This window comes from Ipomoea nil, unplaced genomic scaffold, assembly GCF_001879475.1.
Source record: "Ipomoea nil cultivar Tokyo-kokei standard unplaced genomic scaffold, Asagao_1.1 scaffold1416, whole genome shotgun sequence".
Lineage (NCBI taxonomy): Eukaryota > Viridiplantae > Streptophyta > Magnoliopsida > Solanales > Convolvulaceae > Ipomoea > Ipomoea nil.
The window spans coordinates 2,737,101-2,762,673 of NW_017617844.1; the positions used below are offsets into that span (position 1 = coordinate 2,737,101).

The window sequence follows — 25,573 nt, forward strand, 5'->3', positions numbered from 1 at the left end:
AATGTTTTGAAGTCTGACATTATTCACATATGTGAAGCAGGCTCAAAATCATTTTAAAAAAAAGAAAAAGAAAAAGAACAAAAGCAAATACTCCAGATTATTTAATGGTACCTTTTGCTTCTTTCTCTTACCCATGGTGGTTTATTTCATCAACATTTTCATTTTTCTTCACATACAACTGCATAACTCATCACAACTCACATACTATATATGAAATTGGATTTACATAATTTTTTATGGTGCATCAACGCACCTTAATCATCAACCAACTGTCTTTTTCCCCCTCGTGAATACGGTCGAGGTCCCAACATGCCATATGCAGCTCCACGGCAGCACCAACATTTTTCTCCACAAGACTTATTTGTAGGGTTCAGGTTTATCGCGCTATGTTTGTGTATATTTAATTTAATGTTAGTATTGAGGATTCCAAAAGTTTTCGTTCACTTTGCATTCACATTTGTATTTATGATTTATAACAGTGATTTAAGTATAGGAAGAGGTAGAATATCCTCTTAAATGGTTAATTAAACAAAAATTCTGATATGTATATAACCTTTCAAATACCAAAATATTTATAAAAAAAAAATTACAAATGCAATAAACATTGGACAGCGAAGAGTTACATAAAGTAATTAATAAAAATATTTATTTACTCTAAATGTTATAACAAAAATTCTGATATGTATATAACAACCTTTCAAATACCAAAATATTTTCTAAAAAAATTACAAATCCAATAAATATTGGACAACAAAGACTTACATAAAGTAACTAATAAAAATATTTAATTAATCTGAATGTTATATATATATATATATATATATATATATATATATATATATATATAGAGGATAGCATAGATAAAGATAATAATTTTAACAAAAATTGTTCATAAAAATAATATGTTTGATTCACCTTCATAAAAAGTATAAAAATGTTTTGGAGGAAAAATTTTGTGGCCTTGAATTTTATTTTATTATATATAATTTACTCTAAATGTTATAACAAAAATTCAGATATGTATTTAATAACCTTTCAAATACCAAAATATTTTTTAAAAATTTTAAAAAATTACAAATCTAATAAACATTGGACAACGAAGAGTTACAATATTATATATATATATATATATATATATATATATATATATATATATATATATATATATATATGATAGCAAGGATGAAGATAATAATTGTAACAATAATTGCTAATAAAAATAATATGTTTGATTTACCTTCACAACAAATATAAAAATATTTTGGAGGGAAAATTTTGTGGCCTTGGATTTTGCTTTATATTATATATAAAGATAAAGATAAAGGTACTACGTATGAGTGTTTAGTATATATTTATACATATGTATTTAGTAAGTATCCTATTTTATATATATATATATATATATATATATATATATATATATATATATTATTCCTATTAGGATTAGGTTTCCTAAATGGGCTTTGGTTAGATGGGTCCGGGTTAAATACGTTTGGGCTTGGGCTACTTAATACTTTTAACCCGGACCCATCTAACCAAAGCCCATTTAGGAAACCTAATCCTAATAAGAATAATATATATATATATATATATATATATATATATATATATATATATATATATGGTAGGTAATACCCCGACCGACATGTCTTCGCCTTTTTATTTTTGTTTGTGCAGGTTACAGGTCGGACTCTCTTGGAAGAACCCGGTCGGTTGTCGACCGGGAATTACCCGACCGATGTCCTTTAGCCCCGATCGATTGCCCTTAGGCGAGAGAGCCGCGGAAAGACATGTGGCGGCACTACGCACTGACAGGCAAGTAGTCTCGGGAAGAGGACACGTGGTTGCTATGTGGGGGACATGCCGAACGGCCGGACTTATGTCTCCGGCCCAACGGCTATAAATACCCGTAGTTGCAACAGTGTGGGGGACTTTTGGACGATCGAAAGGCTATTGCTAGAGTATCCCGAACGCAGTCGGTCGGCCCTCAAAGTAGCTAGTGTAGATTGTACTTAGGACCTTCACCTTGATCAATAAAAGACATTTATTTTCTTTAATTGGTCTTGTGTTATTTTATTTACTGCTTACGTGGGAATTAACACTATCAATATATATATATATATATATATATATATATATATATATATATTTTGAAAGCCAAGGAAATCAAATTGCATTAAACTGTAGACGAGACAAAGGGGGGAGGATAATCCCTCCAGACCGTACGAGCGTCAGTCGCACTAACATGTTTTGCTAAGGCATGAGCTACCAAATTGGCATCTCTGCGTACAAAATGAATCGAGCAATATTGAAAAGAACGAAACAACTGTAAACATGAGTCTAAAATAACACCTAGATACGAACGATAGATAGACGTATTGCGGAAGCAAGAAACCAGGACCGCACAATTCGTGAACACCGCAACATTATGGAAATCGTGATCTTATAGCCATGATAGGGCCTCTCGTATCGCCATTGCTTCAGCTAGTAGGGGATCATACGGACATATGAGTGGTCTATTAGCAGCCGCGACGAAGTAACCTTGTGCGCTGCATACATAAAAGCCATAAGTTGGTGTCGAGCCGTCAAACCCCGCATCAGTGTAGCAGCCAACACATCCGGACGGCAGTGGCGCCAAAACTGAAGCTGCCAGCAGTAAGGCAGTAGGAGACGCAGGTGCTGGGTCTTGGGGAGCAGTTTGGATTGGGGAGGCATGCGGCAGTAAGGGCGCAGGCGGTGTGGGTGGTTTGTCCGACACATTGGCTGTAGTCCAGGCATTCCAAGCATTGTGAAAGGCAAGACATAAATGCGAGGGGGTTGGTAGAAAAGAATCCCAAACAGCCATATTCCGAGCTCTCCAAATTTTGTAGAGTATTCCGCAAATTTGCTCTTTTAGAAACCCAGCAGATGTTGCTGAACTTCCTAACCAAGCCTCCACCCACTGCACAAAATCATAGCCATCAACATTAGGGATTAGAAGACGTGAAACATTCCACACACGTCTAACGTAAATACAAGTGCATAAAATATGCATAATATCCTCCTCATAATCTCCACAAGCTGGGCAAATATTAGGAATTTCTACTATCTTCCCAACCAAATTGGTAATAGTTGGCAAAATATTAGATAGGGCCTTCCATAGAAAAATCCTCCACTTGGGAGGGACCCTAAGCTTCCGAATGTTGTTCCAAACTGCCTCCGGGGTGATACTCAACTCCCCTTGGCATCTATAGCCATCTTTTACCGTATATTGTCCCCTAATATCCTCCTTCCAAATCCAGTCATCTTTGAAATTAATACTCACAGGGATTTGGAATATTAATTCAACATCCCTGGGATCAAACAATTGGGTAACTAGCCCGTGGTTCCATTTTCCTTGATCATGATCTAACAAGTCAGCTACCAAAAGATCCGGATGTTGGGCAACTTGATCAGTTAGCACAAACGGATTCTGAGAGTCAGGCAGCCACGGGTGAGACCATACCCTGGAAGTTCTACCATCACCAATCCTTCGCCTGCAGCCACTACGGATTAGGCTCTGACTCGCCATAATGCTCCTCCATACATAACTCGGATTACCACCCAGGATGCCTCATAAAAGGTAGTATCATGATAATATCTTGCCTTAAAAATTCGGGCCATTAAGGAATCCGGTTTGGTTAAGAGCCGCCAACCCTGCTTCCCTAATAGTGCCAAATTAAATTCATGCAGCTTCTTAAAACCCATACTACCATACTTTTTAGGAACGCACATTCTATCCCAGGCCATCCAGTGTATCCCATCTACAGTGGTACTCTTCCCCCACCATATTCATCAATCTTTCCAAAGAAGCACATAATGATACAGGCAACAAAAAAATACCCATAGTATACGTAGGCATTGCTTGTGCCACGCTCTTAAGTAGTACCTCTTTACCTGCCAAAGAAAGCAGCCTCTTATTCCACGAGCCAAATCTTTGCCTCAGTTTCTGTTCCACATAGGAAAAAACAAATTTTCTGTTCCTACCAACAACTGAGGGGAGACCCAAATTGTAACACCCCAGATTTTCGAAACTTTTGAAACTTATATAAAGAAGGTAAAATCTCATTAAATCCCAAAACATAATATAAAGAGTACGGGGTGCTATGCCACACCTGAGCTAGAGAGCTCAGGTGCACAGGCTAACTAACTAATATCCTCAACAAGTAAATGCATAACCGTGGCACGCAGGCCGAAAGGGAAACTATCTACTTCTATGCTCAACGATTCTAGCGCGCTCCAGTGTCTACTCTTCTGTGCTTGAAAGCGAAACGGTGGACCGCAGCCCGAGAGTGTAAATCTGACCGCAACCAGCTTATGAACCACAGCTCAGGAATAACCAATCCGATCGCAACCGGATTGGGGTATCATGCACACATAACACATAGCAAGCACATGCAACCCACATTAACACATTGGGAAGGGGGAGGAAACGTATAACAAAACCTATGCGTGATCCTTCACATACTAAGAATAATCCTAAGGGGTTCATACTTCTTTCACCTAGGTCAACGGAATACCAATTCAACTAGCATGCGATATATAAGACTCATACAACCTACGAACGGTACCCGAAATATCAAACTAGACATAGGCACGATAGACGGAGTCCGTTGGGACACCACGGGGGTCGGGGGAACATCAAACGGGGAAGCCAAAATCCCAAATTGGGTATTTTTCCAGCGGGTAGCCGGTGGGTGAGGGGTCACCCGCCGGCGACGATGATTCCGGGCAGCGGGTGCCCGGCGGGCAGCTGCCCGCTGCCGGTGACGCCAACAATGGCCGCGGGTAGGTGGCGGGTTCCCTACCCCCACCTACCCCCCACTGACTCTTTTATCACAATAAACGTCCCGGGAACCTTTGTGGAACCCGAAACCATGCTCAGATACTTTTAAACGCAATTAACAATAACACGTGGACAATTAATGGATCCAAACGCAAGAAACATACGGCACATAACCTATCATGCTTTTCTAAACATAATCAACACCCAAACATGCAAATTCCCACCCAATACACCAAGAATAATACCATACGTGTTTCACGATACAACCTAGGGTTCTAATCACTTTTAAATCAACAAGAACACAATTCATCTTCTAATATCAAGATTCTGTAAGAATATCACATAAACATCAGGAACATCATATAATCACCAAGAAGACAAGAACACCATATAATCGTCAAGAACATCAAGAACCTCTTATCATCAAGATCACCCATGAAACCATAACACCAATTATCAAGATCATTATAACGAATCATCAACACACAAGAATATGGGGGAAATCCTAAGAGGGGAATCATAGCTATGAAAATAGGTTTTGTTGAGACATGGGTTACCTTTTAGCCTTAATTAATTCCTTGGCTATGAAGGGTCTTTCTTGAAGCTTTCTTCTTTCTTGATTTCTCCTAGGGGAATTCTTGGAACTTCTTGTGTGGTGAGGGATTATTGTGGTGGGGGGTTCTAGGTGCCTCTTAAGTCCCCTATTTATATATTTAGGAGTCCAAATTAGGAACTAATATTATAGGCTTGCTAATTCTATTCCTTTTAGGGCTAGGGGTTGGGTTTTAGGGGTGAGGGCCCACGGACCACGGTGGGCCTTTTCCCTAATTAATTATTGTAATTTAATTCTTTCTTTGGATAATTGGTTAAATGATTAATTGGTTTTAGGGGTCGTAACACGGGGTGTTACACTCTCCTCCCCTTAACGGGAAGCTTCGTCCCCGAAGCTTGGTTCTTGTCGGGCGACTCCCTCTTGGTTACCTGGTGTGAAGAGTTCGGGGTAGCGTTCCTTCTTTGTGTCCTTGAGTTCCCATGTTGCGTCTTCGGTCCCATGGTTGGTCCAGAGGACTTTTACCATTTCTATGGCCCGACGACGGGTGGTTCTTGTCTTGGTGTCCAGGATTCTTACGGGTCTTTCTTCGTATGCTAGAGACTCGTCGAGGTCCACGACCTCGGGTTATAGCACGTGGCTTGGGTCGTGCACGTATTTCTTTAGCTGGGATATGTGGAATACGTTGTGTACTCTTTCTAGTTCGATGGGTAGAGCGAGGCGGTAGGCTAGATTCCCGACCCTTTCTATGATTTCATAAGGGCCGATAAATCGGGGGCTGAGTTTTCCTTTTATTCCGAATCTCATTACCCCTCGTGTGGGTGAGATTCTCAACCAAACCTTGTTCCCGGGGTTGAATTCGGCTTGTTTTCTCTTTAGGTCGGCGTAGGATTTCTGGCGGTCCTGAGCAGCCTTCATCCTTTCTTGGATGTGTTTGACCTTGGTTATGGTGTCTTGTAGGTATTGGGGCCCTAGTGTCACCGGGTCGACCATGTCCTCCCAACACAAGGGAGTTCTGTATTTTTGTCCGTATAAGGCTTCGTAGGGTGCCATACGGATGCTTGCGTGGTAGCTGTTGTTGTACGAGAATTCAATGAGGTCTAGGTGTTCTTCTTTCCCATGTCCCTTGGAAATCTAACACACAGGCCCTCAGCATGTCTTCGAGAGTCTGAATGGTTCTCTCGGGTTGGCCGTCAGTGGTGGGGTGGAATGCCGTGCTTAGTTTTAGTTGTGTCCCCAAGGCCGATTGTAGTGACTTCTAGAATTGTGAGAGGAACCTGGAGTCTCTATCGGACACAATGTTTTGGGGAATTCCGTGGTATTTCACAACTCGGGCTAGGTAGGCTTGGGCTAGTTGTGTCATCGTACATGTCTCCTTCATGGCAATGAATCCAAGTTTGATCCCCGGATCCTGGCGGGTCCCGCGGTATGACACCCTTTTTCCGTTCGATCCCCGTAGGACCACTTTTTGTTCTCCGCACAGGATTTGTGCTTGGAATTTCCCTAGCCAGTCTATGCCCAAGATCACTTGTACCCCATCCAGTCCGAATTGTATTAAGTTGCTGGGAAAGTCTACTCCCTGGATGGTGATCATTACGTTCTCGTACATGCGGTCGCATTTCATGATTTCGCCAGAGGCCACCTTGACCTGGAGTTGGACTTTGGTGCTGGCGTTAAGGCTGAGTTGAGTGGCGAACTCGGTTGCTATAAATGAGTTGGTAGCCCCTGAATCAAATAGTATAGTGGCGGGGGTGGCGTGTACTAGGAAGGTTCCGGAGACTATGTTGCTGTCTCTGATCCTGGCTTTGCTTAGGGTGAGGATTCTTCCTTGAGTAATCGGTGTCATGACCTTGGAGGGTGAGACGGTCCTGGAGCTTTTAGGTCCTCGGGTTGGATTTGTGTGATTCCCCTCAGGTTTCCTTTTGTACCCCAGGTGTGTCTCCCGGGGTTGGTTTATTACTTGTTGTAGTTGAAATGCCTTGGCATAGGCATCCCCGAGGGTCCTTGGTTCTTGTGTGGCCAGGGCTTTCTGGTGTTCGGAATTAAGGCCTGTTATGAACTTCTTGACCTTGATCATCTCGGTGGGTACTAGCTCGGGGGTGAGGCGAGCCAGTCTGCGGAATTGCTGGTAGTATTCCGTGATCGGGGCTGCCCCTTGTTTTAGGTGGAGGAACTCTTCGTATATGGTGGCTTTTAGATGGTCGGGATAGAATTGTTCTCGCAACCGTGTTTTTAGGGTTTCTCAGTTGAATTCGGGGCTTTGTTCGTATGTGGGTCTCTCGTGGACCCACCAGGTGTCGGCCTCGTGTCTGAGGTAGAAGGAGGCTATTCTGAATTGGTGGTTTTCTGTGCATTCGGTTTCCCGGAATATCTTGTCAAAAGTTCCGATCCATTCCTCGAGGATCGTGGGGTCTTCGTTCCCCGAGAAGGTGGGTGGTTGATGCGCCGAGACTTGGTGGTGGATTTCCAAGTTCTCGTTTGTTGGTAAAGGTTGGGGAATGGTAGTACTCAGTGCCTGGGAAATTTGGGCCAGGCGTTGTAGATTCTGAGTCAAGAATTCCTGAGTGGGGAGTTTCGGTGTTCCTGTTTGTCTCCTTTTTGGTGCCATCCTGGTGTTCATAGGTCGATGTTATTTTGCATTCTTACCTTGATGCAATAAGTGAAGGGGGAGTTTCTTTAAGTCAGAGAGGGATTAAGTGAGGGGGCTATGTGTAGGTTTCACAATCTCACCGCGCGTCCTACGATTCCTGAATCCTATGTTCCTAAGTACCTAGAGTTTAAGCTTAATGTCCTAAAGTCTGGTCTTAAGAGTCTTATCCTAGGGTCAACTTAGGCTCTGATACCAACTGTAACACCCCAGATTTTCGAAACTTTTGAAACTTATATAAATAAGGTAAAATCTCATCAAATCCCAAAACATAATATAAAGAGTACGTGGTGCTATGCCACACCTGAGCTAGAGAGCTCAGGTGCACAGGCTAACTAACTAATATCCTCAACAAAGTAAATGCATAACGGTGGCACGCAGGCCGAAAGGGAAACTATCTACTTCTATGCTCCACGATTCTTGCGCGCTCCAGTGTCTACTCTTCTGTGCCTGAAAGCCAAATATATCTGTTCAGCGAGAGATGCTGGTAACCCACTCCAACGCGTTGAAATACAATACATATAGATATATACATAGTTATACGAAAAGCCATTTCGAAACATGAAGATATATCCTAAGAGACTCTAGCTTTCAAAATAGGGAATAGACTCAACATATAGGGCTTAGCACAGACAACGGTCATAATCAAGCATATACACTTCATAAGCATAGGGAAACATGCAAGGCAGATAAAGATAAGCACAGTTAATATCCATAACTCAACATATACGATTCCCGGCATAAATCCCAAAGTCACCTCCCAAGACACTCATAACAACAACTCATCCATATCTCATCACATAGCACACTTTGTTGGCGCCACAGGACCAATCGCACGCCCATACATGAGGGTCAGCGCATATAGCTCTGACACGGCCCCGCAGCACCCTGCCCCGTATCGTAACACGGAGGGGTCGATCGCAACCGACCGATGAACCGCAGCTCATCATAGTTAGATCGCAACCAAACAGTGGACCGCAGCCCAAGAGTATGTCATCTGACCGCAGCCAGGAAATATGAACCGCAGCTCATGTAGAAACATTTGATCGCAACCAAACGGTGGACCGCAGCCCGAGAGTGTAAATCTGACCGCAGCTCAGGAATAACCAATCCGATCGCAACCGGATTGGGGTATCATGCACACATAACACATAGCAAGCACATGCAACCCACATTAACACATTGGGAAGGGGGAGGAAACGTATAACAAAACCTATGCGTGATCCTTCACATACTAAGAATAATCCTAATGGGTTCATACTTCTTTCACCTAGGTCAACGGGATACCAATTCAACTAGCATGCGTTATATAAGACTCATACAACCTACGAACGGTACCCGAAATATCAAATTAGACATAGGCACAATAGACGTAGTCCGTTGGGACACCACGGGGGTCGGGGGAACATCAAACGGGGAAGCCAAAATCCCAAATTTGGTATTTTTCCAGCGGGTAGCCGGTGGGTGAGGGGTCACCTGCCGGCTGCCCGCCGGCGACGATGATTCCCGGCAGCGGGTGCCCGGCGGGCAGCTGCCCACTCGCCGGCTGCCCGCTGCCGGTGACGCCAACAATGGCCGCGGGTAGGTGGCGGGTCCCCTACCCCCACCTACCCCCTACTGACTCTTTTATCACAAAAAACGTCCCGGGAACCTTTGTGGAACCCGAAACCATGCTCAGATACTTTTAAACGCAATTGATAATTACACGTGCACAATTAACGGATCCAAACGCAAGAAACATACGGCACATAACCTATCATGCTTTTCTAAACATAATCAACACCCAAACATGAAAATTCCCACCCAATACACCAAGAATAATACCATACGTGTTTCACGATACGACCTAGGGTTCTAATCACTTTTAAATCAACAAGAACACAATTCATCTTCTAATATCAAGATTCGGTAAGAATATCACATAAACATCAGGAACATCATATAATCATCAAGAACATCAAGAACACCATATAATCGTCAAGAACATCAAGAATCTCTTATCATCAAGATCACCCATGGAACCATAACACCAATTACCAAGATCATTATAACGAATCATCAACACACAAGAATATGGGGGAAATCCTAAGAGGGGAATCATAGCTATGAAAATAGGTTTTGTTGAGACATGGGTTACCTTTTAGCCTTAATTAATTCCTTGGCTATGAAGGGTCTTTCTTGAAGCTTTCTTCTTTCTTGATTTCTCCTAGGGGAATTCTTGGAACTTCTTGTGTGGTGAGGGATTATTGTGGTGGGGGGTTCTAGGTGCCTCTTAAGTCCCCTATTTATATATTTAGGAGTCCAAATTAGGAACTAATATTATAGGCTTGCTAATTCTATTCCTTTTAGGGCTAGGGGTTGGGTTTTAGGGGTGAGGGCCCACGGACCACGGTGGGCCTTTTCCCTAATTAATTATTGTAATTTAATTCTTTCTTTGGATAATTGGTTAAATGATTAATTGGTTTTAGGGGTCGTAACACAGGGTGTTACACAAATATTTGCCAAAATCCTCCGCCTGCTCCACCCCCAGTCCCATGGCATTGACATCCCTATCCAACAAAGCAGTATTACGACTGAAAAAGATGTTAGACTTATGATAATTGACAGATTGCCCGGAGAATTGCTCATATACTTCCAAACAACGTTTCACCTCTATAGTCTCCTGCATGTTAGCCTTAAAGAATAGTAGGCTGTCGTCAGCAAAGAAGAGATGAGAGATGGGCGGGGCCCCACGAGCCACCCTACAGCCATGGATCCGTCCTTTAGCTTGGGCATCCTGCAATAATAAAGACAAGCCCTCTGCACAAATGATAAAAAGATACGGTGATAAGGGATCACCCTGCCTTAGACCCCTTGTGGGCAAAATCTCCTCACTTGGCTTCCCATTGACTAGGACCCTGTACTTGACTGTCCGCACACATAACATGATTAAATCAACCCACTTCGCATAAAAACCAAGCCCCAACAACATACGCTCCACAAACCTCCATTCCATTCGGTCATAAGCTTTGGCCATATCTAACTTTAGGGCTGCCCATCCCACCTGGCCCAACTGTTTCCTTCTCAGGAAGTGACCTACTTCAGATGCAATAAGAATGTTATCCGAAATAAGCCTACCTGTAAGAAAGGAACTCTGCGATTCTGAGACAAGACCATCCAAAAGCGGTTTCATACGATTAGCTATCATCTTAGCCATTACCTTATACACTACATTGCATAAAGTAATAGGCCTCAGATCAGTAACCAATTTCGGGGTAGCCTTTTTCGGGATTAGAAAGGAGCGGGATTGCAGTAGGGGCGGGTGGCCGGACGTTTGCCACTCTCGGGTGATGTGAGGCCGGGGCTGGGGGGTGTTGGGGTTGTTCGGGCAGGGGAGGATGAGGGTGTTCGGATTGATCCTAAACAGAGGAGGGGGGAGAATGGAGAGGTGGCGGGTAGTGTGGGGTCAGGTGAGGGAGTTATGGTGGTTGATTCAACTTTTTTGGCGGGGCCTGTGGATCAGGTCCGCCCTCCTCAATGAGTATCCTAAGTTGGAACTGTCGTGGCTTGGGCAATCCACAGACAGTTCGTGAGATTATGGACCTGGTGTCCAAGAAGAAGCCTGAATTTGTGTATCTCATGGAAACGATGGTAGATAGGAGTCATGTTGAGAGGCTCCGTGTAAAAATTGGATTTGAGGGTGGTTTTGGTGTGGATAGTGTGCGACAGAAGGGTGGCATGGGATTTCTTAAAATCACTCAAGGACGAATCTGGTCTACCTTGGGTGGTTTTGGGGGATTTCAATGACTTGCTGTCGCAAGCAGAGAAGAGGGGGAGATGCCCGCATCCTGAACGGTGGCTGGAGGGATTCGGGGATGCTTTGGAGGATTGTGGTTTGTCTACTTTACCCATGTTGGGTTATCCTTATACTTGGGAACGGGGTAAGGGGACACCGGATTGGGTGGAGGAAAGACTGGATAGGGCGGTGGCGGATGCAGCCTAGAGGGGTTTACATGTTAATGCCTGATTATATAACATTCAAACTGTGAGGTCGGATCATTCGGCACTCTTTCTGGATGTATATGGTTCGGGTTCGCTGCGGCGGGCGCGTGGCTTCCACTTTGAGAATGCGTGGTTAAGAGATGAAGGGTGTAAGGATGTGGTGGCGGAGGAGTGGTCTAATACGCAAGGGCTTGATTTCCAGGAGAGGTTGATGTTGTGTGGCCGGGGGCTCAAGAAGTGGGGGGGAGAACATTTTCATAAATATGGTTCCAGGATTGAGGCGATTAAAAGGGAGATGAATAATTTAAGAGGCCAGATGGATCCGATTTCTTTGGGGCGTTTCAAGCAGTTTGATGGACAATTGAGTACTGTCTTGTTGCAGGAGGAGTCCTTTTGGAAACAAAGGGCGAAGCAGCATTGGCTGCAAGGAGCGGATCGGAACACAAAGTTCTATCACCAGTATGCTACACACCATAAACGTAAGAACTCCATTTTGAGGCTTAATGATGGGAATGGAGTATGGAAGGAGGGTGATGGGCTTGTCTCTCTGGTGACAGGCTATTATAAGCAGATTTTCCAGACTAATGGAGACATGGGTATTTTCGAGGTGGATACCTTATCACCCCGTGTCACTCATGCTCGGAATGATGATCTATTACGACCCTTCGAGCCTGCGGAGGTCAAGGATGCTCTATTTGCCATGGGAAAAGATAAATCGCCAGGACCGGATGGAATTAACCAAGGTCCATAGTAACATATTTATGCTTATATATATATATATATATATATATATATATATATATATATATATATATATATATATATATATATATCTATGTATATGGTGAGCTGTCGTAGGCTCCCAAATTAAAACCTTACAAACGTAGTAGCGGGAGTAAGGATCGATCCCACGAGGAGTAACTAGTTTAACTTTTGTGCTCAAATTAAAGGAAGGGGGTTTTGGAATATATCGAGAATAAAGGTCAATTAAAAGAGAATTTAAATAAACAAGTAATTTAACTGAACGAATAAAGCAATGAAAATAATATATCGAAAACACTTATAATAGGAGACCTTGGTTAGTAAAGATCCACCACCGGAATTCAACACTGATCATTGATTAATAAAGTAATTAATATGCAATTGAATATTTGTCGTGAAATTATTTCATTTCTGTTTTCCCTTAGTTATAGGTAAATAAAGCACAAGCGGTTTAATTACCCCTAACTACTAAATAATCTAAGACAAGCGCTATAGATTTAATTTAATAGCAGCAATAGGAACTAGGAAAACCGACAAACTAAATAAGACAAGCACAAGCGGTTGCATTTAATTTAGGAAAATATTCTACCCGAGACCAATTATCACTAAGCCGTCAATAATTAACCTCAGTTGCTACTGAATATTAGAATAATTTGTAGCACAACATTATCTAATATAGCAAATAATTATATCACATAAATAACTAGTAGGCCTCCCTAGCAATTAAATGATACAACTATTCAAATAATTTAGAAGAATATTTAATACTCAAAATGCATAAAAATATATATAATAAAAATAAATAAATAACCTTACAGTGTAATGAACTCCGGGGCTTCAATTCACTAAACCAAACTAGAAATTAGCCGCGAATGGACATTGATAACAACCTTAAAGAATATTCGAGAGGGGAAGAATGAACATTTTACAATAGGAAACTCCTACTATTTATAGCATTCTAAAAATAGGCTCAATGAACCTCAACCATCTATTTTTCCTAATTTTCAGCCGTATTCCGTATGCTTCTCCATTCTGTCCGCTTCCTCAATGGAACAAATTGAATTGTTCAATTCAATTTGCGCTGGACCAAAACACACATTAACATTATAATATATATATATGCATTTATAATACGTAGTATATATTAATGTGTGTTTATATAACTATATTCTATATTATATATTATATATATTTCTAGTACTATATTTAGCTCATTAGTTATTAAACTCTAAAAATAACTAATTGTTAAATAATATGAAATAATTAATACGAAAATATTATAAAAATGTACCTAAAATATGAGTGTAAAATGTGCATATCAAATTCCCCCACACTAAAACGTTTGCTTGTCCCCAAGCAAAAATATTATTTGCGAAGTAAATTAAAAAGAAATTCCCAAAACTCATAACATATCATGAACAACAATCTGAAGCACCCTGCAATTAATAAGTTAGCACACTGTTTGAAAATGGAGAAAACTAAATAAGTAAGCCCTCACAGGAATGTCACTCATCACTCAAGTGTTTGATGGGTATAGATTTAACTCATGTTCATTCCTATAAAATTGCTCTACCATAGGCTTGCATATCTTCTCAATCACCACTACAAGAGTCATGCATGACACAAATCATAAGGACTTTTCAAAGGTTGTAATGGGGCTAGGGTTAAGGTAGGGAATATTTTAGGAAAGTAGTTAAATAAAACCTTCAAACTAGAGGAGCAAAATACATACAATTAATCTAACACCCTCAAATTTTTTTTTCATTCAAAGCATTTCGTATTGACATTTCAACCCAATTGTCATTCTCAGAAATATAGAATTCTTCCTCAATATTACAAGAACTTCCCCCTTACTTCGTTTATTTAGAAGTAACGTCAACTCAAAATCAATTGCTGATTCTTTTTCATTTTCTCATAAATTTTCAGCAATATTCTTCTTTTTCAAACGTATATTCTCCATTTTTCCATTTCATTTTTTTCAATTTTTCATGCTTATTTTTTTTTTATTTTTTATTTTATTTTTTTTATTTTTGAATCGTGGACTGCTTCCTCTTTTTTTTTTTTTTTTTTTTTTTTTTCATAGAAGACCAACGTCATATTGGCAACGAAGATACAACTCACCTCACTCTCAATCATATTAATAAGAGTAAGTGATCTCCCCCACACTTATCCTTCCCAACCTCACGTAGATTACAAAAATAATCCAAAATTTGCTCCACTAGTTATTCAGCTGGGTGAAGGCATTATTTTAGATATAAAAGGCTTGTAATTTGGTCCAAAATAAAGAAAGGAATGGCCATAAAGCTCAAAGTGGTTAACAAAGGGAAATAAATCATAGGACAAACCGGTTATTTGGCTAGTGAGGCTCAAAATCAAATAATGGCCTTAATCACATTTGAATCATGCATGGTCTAATTAGCTTTAAAAGAGAATCAAGGCAAGTTCTAGAGAAACAAAATTATGGAAGAAATCACACAAAAGAAAGAAAATAAGACCGAAGTGTCAGTCAGTGGCTCAAAACACTCACAGGTTTATTGCTTACTTAATATAGCCACTACACATCGAACAGGAAATGCTAACAAACTAATCACAATTTACCAAACTATTTATTCAATCATGTTATGAATTCCAAGAAGGGAATTTTTTTTTTTCCAAAATAATACTTATTTTGCATAAAATACTAGTGAAATAATTTTTGAAAAATAAATAATAATTTTTTTTTTTATTTTTACATAAGCAAACAAATAATAAGACTAAATTCCCTCCCCCACACTTATTATCAACGTTGTCCCCAATGTTGAATAAAAACATGTAGAATAAGGGTTATTGAATGAGAATAGGGAATAAAAGAAAAAGAATGGAACAAACACACCTTAGGTTGCCTCCTAAGCAGCGCCTTTGTTTATCGTCGTTGGCTCGACTTATGACATTTCTTTAAATTTCCATCGTCTTTTTGAGTACCTTCGATGATTATGAGTATTCAAAGAAACGATCCCTTCATGCAGATTAGTACTCAAAGATGATTTATTATTATTTTCTTCTTTATTTTCAATAGAAGCAATTGCATTAAATTTAACAAGTTTCAAGGAATCAACAAAAATTGCAAAATTATCATCACTAGGAGATTTCATGGTATCATAAATATTAAAGTTCACAAATTTACCATTAGACTCCATTGTAAGCATGCCACTATGAATATCAATTTTCGTTTTTGCGGTTTTTAAAAATGGTCTTCCTAACAAAATATGAGAAATTTGATTATTATTTTCCATATCAAGGACATAAAAATCAGCAGGAAACACCAAGTTATTAACTTTAACAAGCAAATCCTCAACCACACCCCTAGGATATGTAGTAGATCCATCAGCCAATTGAATTACTATACTAGATTTATTCAGGGGTCCAAGATTTAAAGAAGTATAAACAGAATATGGCATGACATTAATAGAAGCTCCTAAATCTAACATAGCATTTTCAAGTTTCACCCCACTTATCATGCATGGAATAGTAAACATACCGGGGTCTTTGCACTTTTCAGGAAGATTGCGTTGACTAGCCATAGAGACAGTCTCGTGCACTTTCACTTCATCAACTCCTTTATTTTGTTTCTTTTTCAATGTGCATACCTCTTTTAGAAAATTTGCATAGCGAGGTACCTTTTTCATAGAATCTAAAAATGGTTTATTAGCCTCACACTCACGAAATGTCTCATATAAATCATTATTTGAGTGTCCTCTTATTGGTTCCAAAAGAGCTTGAGGAAAAGGGGGTACTGGTTCATAATCAGAAAAAGAAGAAAGGTTACCTTGAGACTTCTCTTTATTGGCAATGTTACCTGCACTTATTTCCTTGTCTAAATCAACATTCTTTTCCAGCGACATACTTCCCACAGTAATTGCACTTACATTCTCTTTAGGATTAACGATCGTTTGAGAGGGTAATTTGCCAGAGCTTTGTGCTTCCAACCGACTTACCGTAGTTGCTAGTTGGCCCACTTGCCTTTCTAAGTTTTGAATACTAACCTTTGTTTCTTGAATACTAGCTCTTGTCTCTTGTTGGAATAGTTGTGTTTCTTGTTGAAACTGCAAAGTGTTAGTAGCAAGAGATTTAACAATATCTTCTAGATTCATACCTGAGCTAGAGTTTTGGGCTGATTGTTGTCTTGAAGGAAATGGTTGTCTATACTGTTGAAAATTAGAACGATTCTGAACAAACTGGTTCCCTTGTGAGTTCCCATAGCTAAGGTTTGGGTGATCCCTCCATCCAAGATTATATGTATTGGAGAACGGATCATACTTACCTTGAGGTTGTCCAGGAAAACCTCCAGCCATGTTGACTTGTTCAATAGGTTCTTCTTGAAGAGTTGGGCAGGCATCAGTTTGGTGCCCAACTACCGAGCAAATTCCACATGCTTTTACAGTTTGCATATTGCCTACTGCTAATTGACGAACAAGAGTAGTTAAACCAATAATTTGTTGTTCAAGAGCAGAAATATTTACCTCATTCATTTGCTTAGACGGTTGGACAAGTCTATTGCCAAACTGTTGAGAATTTGCAGCCATGTTTACAATTAGAGTTCTTGCAGCGTCCGGTTTCTTGTCAACTAAAGCACCACCGCTTGCGGCATCAATCATGCTTCTATCCATTGGAAAAAGTCCTTCATAAAAATACTGAATGAGTAATTGATCACTGATTTGATGGTACGGGCAACTTGCACAAAGCTTCTTGAAACGCTCCCAATATTCATATAATGACTCTCCATTGTTTTGCCTTATGCCACAGATTTCTTTCCTAATGTTGGCCGCCCTTGAAGCTGGAAAATATTTTTCAAGGAACATTGTCTTCAAGTTGTTCCATGTGGTGATGCTCCCAGAAGGTAGATAGTATAGCCAATCCTTCGCTGAATCTTTCAACAAAAAGGGAAAGGCTCTCAACTTGATTTGTTCTTCAGTAACCCCAGTGGGTTTCATACTTGAACACACCACATGGAATTCCTTCAAGTGCTTGTGAGGGTCTTCACCTGCAAGTCCATGAAAAGAAGGCAAAAGATGAATTAACCCAGATTTTAGTTCAAATTGTATATTAGCATCCAGAGCGGGAAAAGTAATGCATAAAGGTTGCTGATCCAAATTTGGAGCTCCAAGCTCTTTTAATGTCCGATTTTGAGCCATGGGTTCCTCTTCTAAATCAGAATTGGTAGAATCGGTAGCCAGATCACTAAACTCCAATTTTCTCAATGCTTGTTTCTTCCACCTGCGTATAGTTCTTTCAATTTCCGGATAGTACGGCAAGAGTTCTTGATTAGCAGATCGAGTTATAGGCATAAACAAAAAGAAAATATATTTTGATTTGCAATTATGTAAAAGTAATGAAAGAAAAGAAATTTTTATTTTTTTTTATTTTCGTTTGGGACAAATTGAAAAACAAATAAACAAATAACAAAATAAATAATTAAATAAATAAACAAACACAAAATAAGCTAGAAAATCTCCCCGGCAACGGCGCCAAAATTTGGTGAGCTGTCGTAGGCTCCCAAATTAAAACCTTACAAACGTAGTAGCGGGAGTAAGGATCGATCCCACGAGGAGTAACTAGTTTAACTTTTGTGCTCAAATTAAAGGAAGGGGGTTTTGGAATATATCGAGAATAAAGGTCAATTAAAAGAGAATTTAAATAAACAAGTAATTTAACTGAACGAATAAAGCAATGAAAATAATATATCGAAAACACTTATAATAGGAGACCTTGGTTAGTAAAGATCCACCACCGGAATTCAACACTGATCATTGATTAATAAAGTAATTAATATGCAATTGAATATTTGTCGTGAAATTATTTCATTTCTGTTTTCCCTTAGTTATAGGTAAATAAAGCACAAGCGGTTTAATTACCCTTAACTACTAAATAATCTAAGACAAGCGCTATAGATTTAATTTAATAGCAGCAATAGGAACTAGGAAAACCGACAAACTAAATAACACAAGCACAAGTGGTTGCATTTAATTTAGGAAAATATTCTACCCGAGACCAATTATCACTAAGCCGTCAATAATTAACCTCAGTTGCTACTGAATATTAGAATAATTTGTAGCACAACATTATCTAATATAGCAAATAATTATATCACATAAATAACTAGTAGGCCTCCCTAGCAATTAAATGATACAACTATTCAAATAATTTAGAAGAATATTAAATACTCAAAATGCATAAAAATATATATAATAAAAATAAATAAATAACCTTACAGTGTAATGAATTCCGGGGCTTCAATTCACTAAACCAAACTAGAAATTAGCCGCGAATGGACATTGATAACAACCTTAAAGAATATTCGAGAGGGGAAGAATGAACATTTTACAATAGGAAACTCCTACTATTTATAGCATTCTAAAAATAGGCTCAATGAACCTCAACCATCTATTTTTCCTAATTTTCAGCCGTATTCCGTATGCTTCTCCATTCTGTCCGCTTCCTCAATGGAACAAATTGAATTGTTCAATTCAATTTGCGCTGGACCAAAACACACATTAACATTATAATATATATATATATATGCATTTATAATACGTAGTATATATTAATGTGTGTTTATATAACTATATTCTATATTATATATTATATATATTTCTAGTACTATATTTAGCTCATTAGTTATTAAACTCTAAAAATAACTAATTGTTAAATAATATGAAATAATTAATACGAAAATATTATAAAAATGTACCTAAAATATGAGTGTAAAATGTGCATATCAGTATATATATGTATCTATATAGATATATGTATATATATATATGTATATATATGTATATATGTATATATAAATACATATATACATATATATATATACATATATATACATATACATATACATATACATATATATATATATATATATATATATATATATATATATATATATATATATATATATTTGTAGCACCATAACTAATTATGAATACGTAGCTCTATTTGGGAAATATTTATATTCAATATAAATATTTACGGGGTATTACAGTCAGCCTCTGGTTCACGGTTACAAATTGCGCCTTCATAAATGCAAATCTTCCTCAATCATCTGGTTTTGCTGTCGAAGAAGAGCTTCCACACGTTCCACGTGTGTCATGGAGTCGTTAGCTCTCTTTGTCCTTGCTTCTTTCGTTCGTCGGTTCTCCTCATCCTCAGAGTCGCTCTCCTCTACCTCCTCCTCCTCTTCTTCACTTCTTCCCAGCTCCTGGACAGTCTGCTTTAGCTTCTTGACGGGAACTCCCAGCTGCTCTGTCAAAAGCTTCTTCTCAGATGGGGATTTCTTGGCTACCTCTTCCAGGGTGATGTACTCATTGTCATCCAGCAGGAACAGATTACAACTCCGCAGATTTGTAGTATCCAACACCATTTTACCCACAGCCTTGGCAGAAGTTCCTTCAACGTTCATCCCTTTCTTCTTAAGGATCAAAATCAGAATCATACCATATGGTAGGCTCTTTCAGTTATGGTCCACACAATAATCCATGTGTTGAAGCATGAACGCTAGCAGGTTGAACTTCACCTTATGTTTCAAGAAATAGGCAAAAGCACACTCCAAATTTCCCAAAAGATTACTCTTGTTATTGTTAGGTAACAGACAGCCTATAACAAGCATAATCAAAATCTTTTGCTCCCCGGTGAGTTACTTCCTCTCCGGTCTCGTGGCCTGGGTAAAACCACTGGTTTGTCCCAACAGATATTCCAAATAATCCTGGTACCCCAAATCTTCGGTACTAAACCAAGCATCCATACAGTACTCCGTGACCCAGTGGTCGTCAAATTCAGGAGTTTTGCCAACCGATTTTCATTCAAAGAAATTTTAACACCCCTCACTTTAGAGGTGATTTCCAACTTTCCTCCATCCTTAGTCACACTCATGTGACGATAAAATTCCTTCACAAATCCGGATAGGTCTCATTCTTAATCAACAAAAATCTATCCAACAAGTCTTGAAAATTAAGCATGTCCAACAAGGAGCTTGAAAAAGATTCGGGTTCAAAGGCTTTACCTTCCAAAACCGAGTAATGAGCATCCACCCATTCCACTCTCTTGACGGTTTTTGACCTTCTAGGCATAGTGCAAGATGTCCAAGGTGAGGTAGACCCAAAGCTTCTCCCTTTTCCTTCTTCTTTTCCTTTTTCTTCTTTTCGGCAGCAGCGAAGGAAGCGACGACGGCGTGATGCGGCGGAGACTTTCGACGAGGCTGGTGTGGCGACGGGCGGTGGTTGCTGTCGACGGGCAGGTGACTGCGACGGGTTGGGGGGTTTCGTTCAGCTGCAAGGGTAAGAGAAGAAAAGAGACGAGAGAGGAGGGTTTTGGGGAAAATGGGGAAAAAGGGATTTTTAATTTGAGGATTTTAATTTGGGTTGAAAGAAATAGTTTAAAGGAATTGAAGGGGAATAAGGTTCAAGAATCATTACTAGCTTAGATGGTTAAATGGTTGAGTTAGAAACTTGGAGGCCCAGGTTTGAAACTGACTAGTTATTAATTAAGGCTTCTTAAGGTTTTAGGTTCCAAGCTTAAGGATTTTCTTAAAAATTACCCAAGTCTAGGTTTTAGGTGAAGAAATACTTTTGGTTACACTTAGAAAAAATTATATCTTTTAACTCTTGGGTTTTCAAACTAAGGTTGGACAACCAAAATGAAACGACTAACTCCTTGAGACTGAGGAGGTGCGGGTCTTGCCCTAAAATCTTGCCTTGGCCTCTTGGAACTTTGAGATCCACCCCCTTCGTGGACTTAGTTTAGATAGTTCTAGCCTGGATGAGATGGTCTGCATGTCTTGATTTGTATTTGGGTATTAGTTATGGTTTATACTTTGTTAGTTAGTTTAGCCTGTCCATCTGAGTTCTCCAGCTCAGATGTTGCATAGCACCCCGACTACTATGTCTAGTTTATGCTATGTTTGGGAATTAATAAGAGATTAGCCTTTATTTTATAGGTTTTAAATATCTTGAAATTTAGGGGTCTTACAGTTGGTATCAGAGCCTAAGTTCAACCCTAGGATAAGGCCCTTAAGATAAGACTTTAGGACATTAAGATTGAACTCTAGGTGTTTAAGTTCTTAGGATATAAGAATCTTAGGTCACGCGGTGAGACTGTGAGTTTATTTATCGCTTTCTGTTAAGTTCCCTATACTTGTTCCTTGCTTTCTACGCTTGCTCCAAAGTTGTGATATCCTTGCATACTTTTACATGCTTTGTCACATATCATTCTTTGATTATTAATAACTTACCTTGACATGCTATTGATTATGTTTCTTACATACCGGACTTGGTTATTTGCTAAAGCATGAAAGTTGGGGTTATTTTCCTAATTAATTCATTCATATGTCAGCTAAGGACTTGCATATTATTGATTAATTATTTGATCAATATGCTTTATTTGGATATTTGTTATTTGATGGAATATTTTGGAACTTGCAATTGACGACCTTATTTGACAGATAGTTGCTCACTTTTCTTAATTGTGATCGTTCGATTATTTTCATAGTTAACTTACTTATAGCTTGATAAGTACTTGCATGAGTTTGCCTGGAAGTTGTGGAACGTAGCTTTATTATTTAGGAGGGGAGTAATGTGATGTGTGATCCTTATGATGTCTTGAACTTTCGTTTAAGTCTTCCGTATTCCTTTGTTGATATCATATTAATGTCATTCCTTGATGTTTACCATGTATTCATGTCCCTTTTGTTGTTCATATGAGTGTGGAATTCTTTGGACTTGAATTGTGCATTCTTGGGTCTTTTCCCGAAGTGATTCCTTCTTCACAGTCACGTTCTAGTGGGACCTTGGCAGGAGGTCGACCTACCACCACGTGCCCACTGTCACGTTCCAGTGGCACCTTGACAGGCGGTCGACCGCCCACCTCGTGGCCACTAGTACGGTATGTTTTCTTGACTTCTCATTTTATTGATCCATTGTGCGCTTGAATGTCTTCCTTGATGATTCCTTATGTGTTTAAATATGTGAATAACCATCTATACTTGAACATGAAGGTTGGCTTATTTCCTAATTATATATACGTAATAGATAAATGCATAGGTACGTAGGAGCATATATGTGTACGGTACGTAGTAATCCTTGTCCCCTAACTCTATTACCTAATATCGTCATAAACCCTATTACATGTTAGGCCCAATGCTATACTCGTAGTTATAATATACGTATACATAGTTATACATATATGTACCAAGTTTTGACCCAGAAGACAATCTGAGAGAAACTGGGAGAAATCTGTGAAACCTAAACCAAGTGGTCACTTCAAAACTGTTTTTGAAAGAAATCCATCTTGACCCCCCCCCCCCCCCAAACTATTTTAAAAAACTATCCTTCTAGACTTTGGTCCATGTTGCATGGTGGACCACAAGCTTCCAATGCCTTGTTTAATACCCTTGACCACTAAGATAAGGACCTCCTGAACAAACATTTATACATAAATAGGTATATCCCTATTATTCTAAATATATTCCCCTAAACTTCTAATATATATATATATATATATATATATATATATATATATATATATATATATATATATATATATATATATATATATATATACACACGTTCCTAAAGTATGTAGTAATCCCAATTACATTCGTATGCTACACTTACACGCATATTATTATTATTATTATTATTATTATTATTATTATTATTATTATTATTATTATTATTATTATTATTATTATTATTATTATTATTATTATTATTATTATTATTATTATTATTATTATTACTAGTAGTTGCACCCGTGCGTTGCACGACCATGTTATTATGATGAATTACATAAAAGATTGTTATATTGAAGATATATTAGTAATAAGGTTATACACATAATAAATAGACAAAATATAATTTATTGGGGTTCCATAAAGAAAATAATTACAAATTATTAAAGATTTCTTTATAAACTACATTTTGAGTATTGTTTAAAAGAGCTCTAGATTCCCCACAAATTAAGACTTTAAGGCGGTCAGAATTACTCGCCCTAGAAACTGTTACATATAATTGGCTATGGTTAAAAAATGGTTTTGTCAGTAACAAACCAACATGTGAAACCGTTTGACCTTGACTTTTGCTGATTGTCATTGCATATGATAGCATAAGTGGAAATTGCTTTCTTTGAAATTTAAATGGTAGTCTTGGGTCTGGAGGAGTCAATGTCAGCCTTGATATCAACATATTTGTACCTACGTTGTTGCCACATAGGATCTGTGCCTCAATAACATGATTTCTCAATTGTGTTACTATCAACATTGTACCATTACACAGTCTTAAAGAGTGGTCTATATTTCTCAACAGCATAACTGGAGTTCCAACTTTCAAGGTTAAAGAGTGGTTGGGGACCCTGAACATCTCAAACTATTTTTTTTTTTAAATAAAAAAACAAAAAATATAAACAAAAACAAATATTAAAAAGATATAAGATGATTTATAACATTATCAAATATGTATTATTTTTATAAAAAACAAATATTAATTGTATATTGGAATAGTATATTATTATTAATATTAATAATAATAATAATATTATTATTATTATTATTATTATTATTATTATTATTATTATTATTATTATTATTATTATTATTATTATTATTATTATTATTATTATTATCATTACTATCATTATTATCATCATCCCAAGATGAGGAAACGGGTAGATGAGGATGAGTATTCACATTCCTCATCCGGTTCTGTCGCGTTCATTTTCTCGAATTCGTTCTCTTTCTCCTCCGTTTTTCCATATCTTGCTCTGTCAAAACCTAGTCAATTGTCATCTCTATGTAATCTACTTACATCATCTCTAATTGAGTCAATTTCTACTATTGTTCGAGTACCTATCTGAAAACCCTAGTCGGAGTTCGCGTTTCCTGACAGATTTTCCAGAAGCGAAAAAGCAAAGATGAAGTCTCGCACCTATATTTGTAAGTTACTAATTCTGTTTCTTATTTTGTCCGTGAAAATATTTGAAGTATTCGAAGATCTAAACCTATCAATTTAGGGTTTCTAAATGTCATTTTTTCTCCGATCTACAGCTTTAAAATTGAATTATAAGCTTGAATTTAGGTTTTATTCTTTCTTTCGATTTTTTGGTTGAACTGATTTTAATTATTCCAAGATATAAAACTCCAAATTTAGAGTTTCCGACTTTTGCATAGGTAATTTGTTGTATAATCCAAAACTGCAATTTTCTAATTTGAATTTTTAATTTTCAATCTAAACATGCAAATTAATGGTTTGCTAATTTTGCCTAAAAATTGCATCATTTTGAATTTATGTTGGCCTAGGGATTTCGTCTGACTTCTGTGTATTTCTCTTTAGCAGATGTGGATTATTTGGTTGCATGCGTAGGTTCAAACAATCTACCTTGTTGTCTCATCTCCCAGATAAGTCTAGAGATTTAATTACAGTGTAGTAAGAAGAGATTTTTCCTATCTATATTTCGTGTAGCTCAAATTTACGTTGCAGATTGAATGCCTATCTGTTTATTGTTGACTAATGGACTAATTCCTTGAGACTAATTTCTGTGCCTTGGTTTTAATTACATCTTGATTCTTTGACAATGTAGCCTAAACAGTCATGGTAATTTTAGTCTTGTCATGTCCCAAACTGTACTATAATGTTATCAACTCTGGTTTAGTTCTTTCCGGTATCACAATGTACTATAATGTTAGTTTTTGTCAGGTTCATTTGCATATTCAATCATGTTACAACTCAAATTTTCTAAGAAATGTTGAAGTCCTTATTGCTCTATTTTGTATTTACTTTAATTTTCTGTCCTGGGTTGGAAT

General features: G+C 38.3%; 1 long non-coding RNA gene across 1 annotated transcript; it reads right to left on the minus strand.

Moving 5' to 3' along the window:
- Positions 1–25,573, minus strand: LOC109187082. The gene is made up of 3 exons (XR_002055218.1): positions 25,497–25,573; positions 763–771; positions 1–13 (listed from the first exon to the last, which is right to left on the minus strand). It is a non-coding gene; the product is annotated as an uncharacterized LOC109187082 (long non-coding RNA).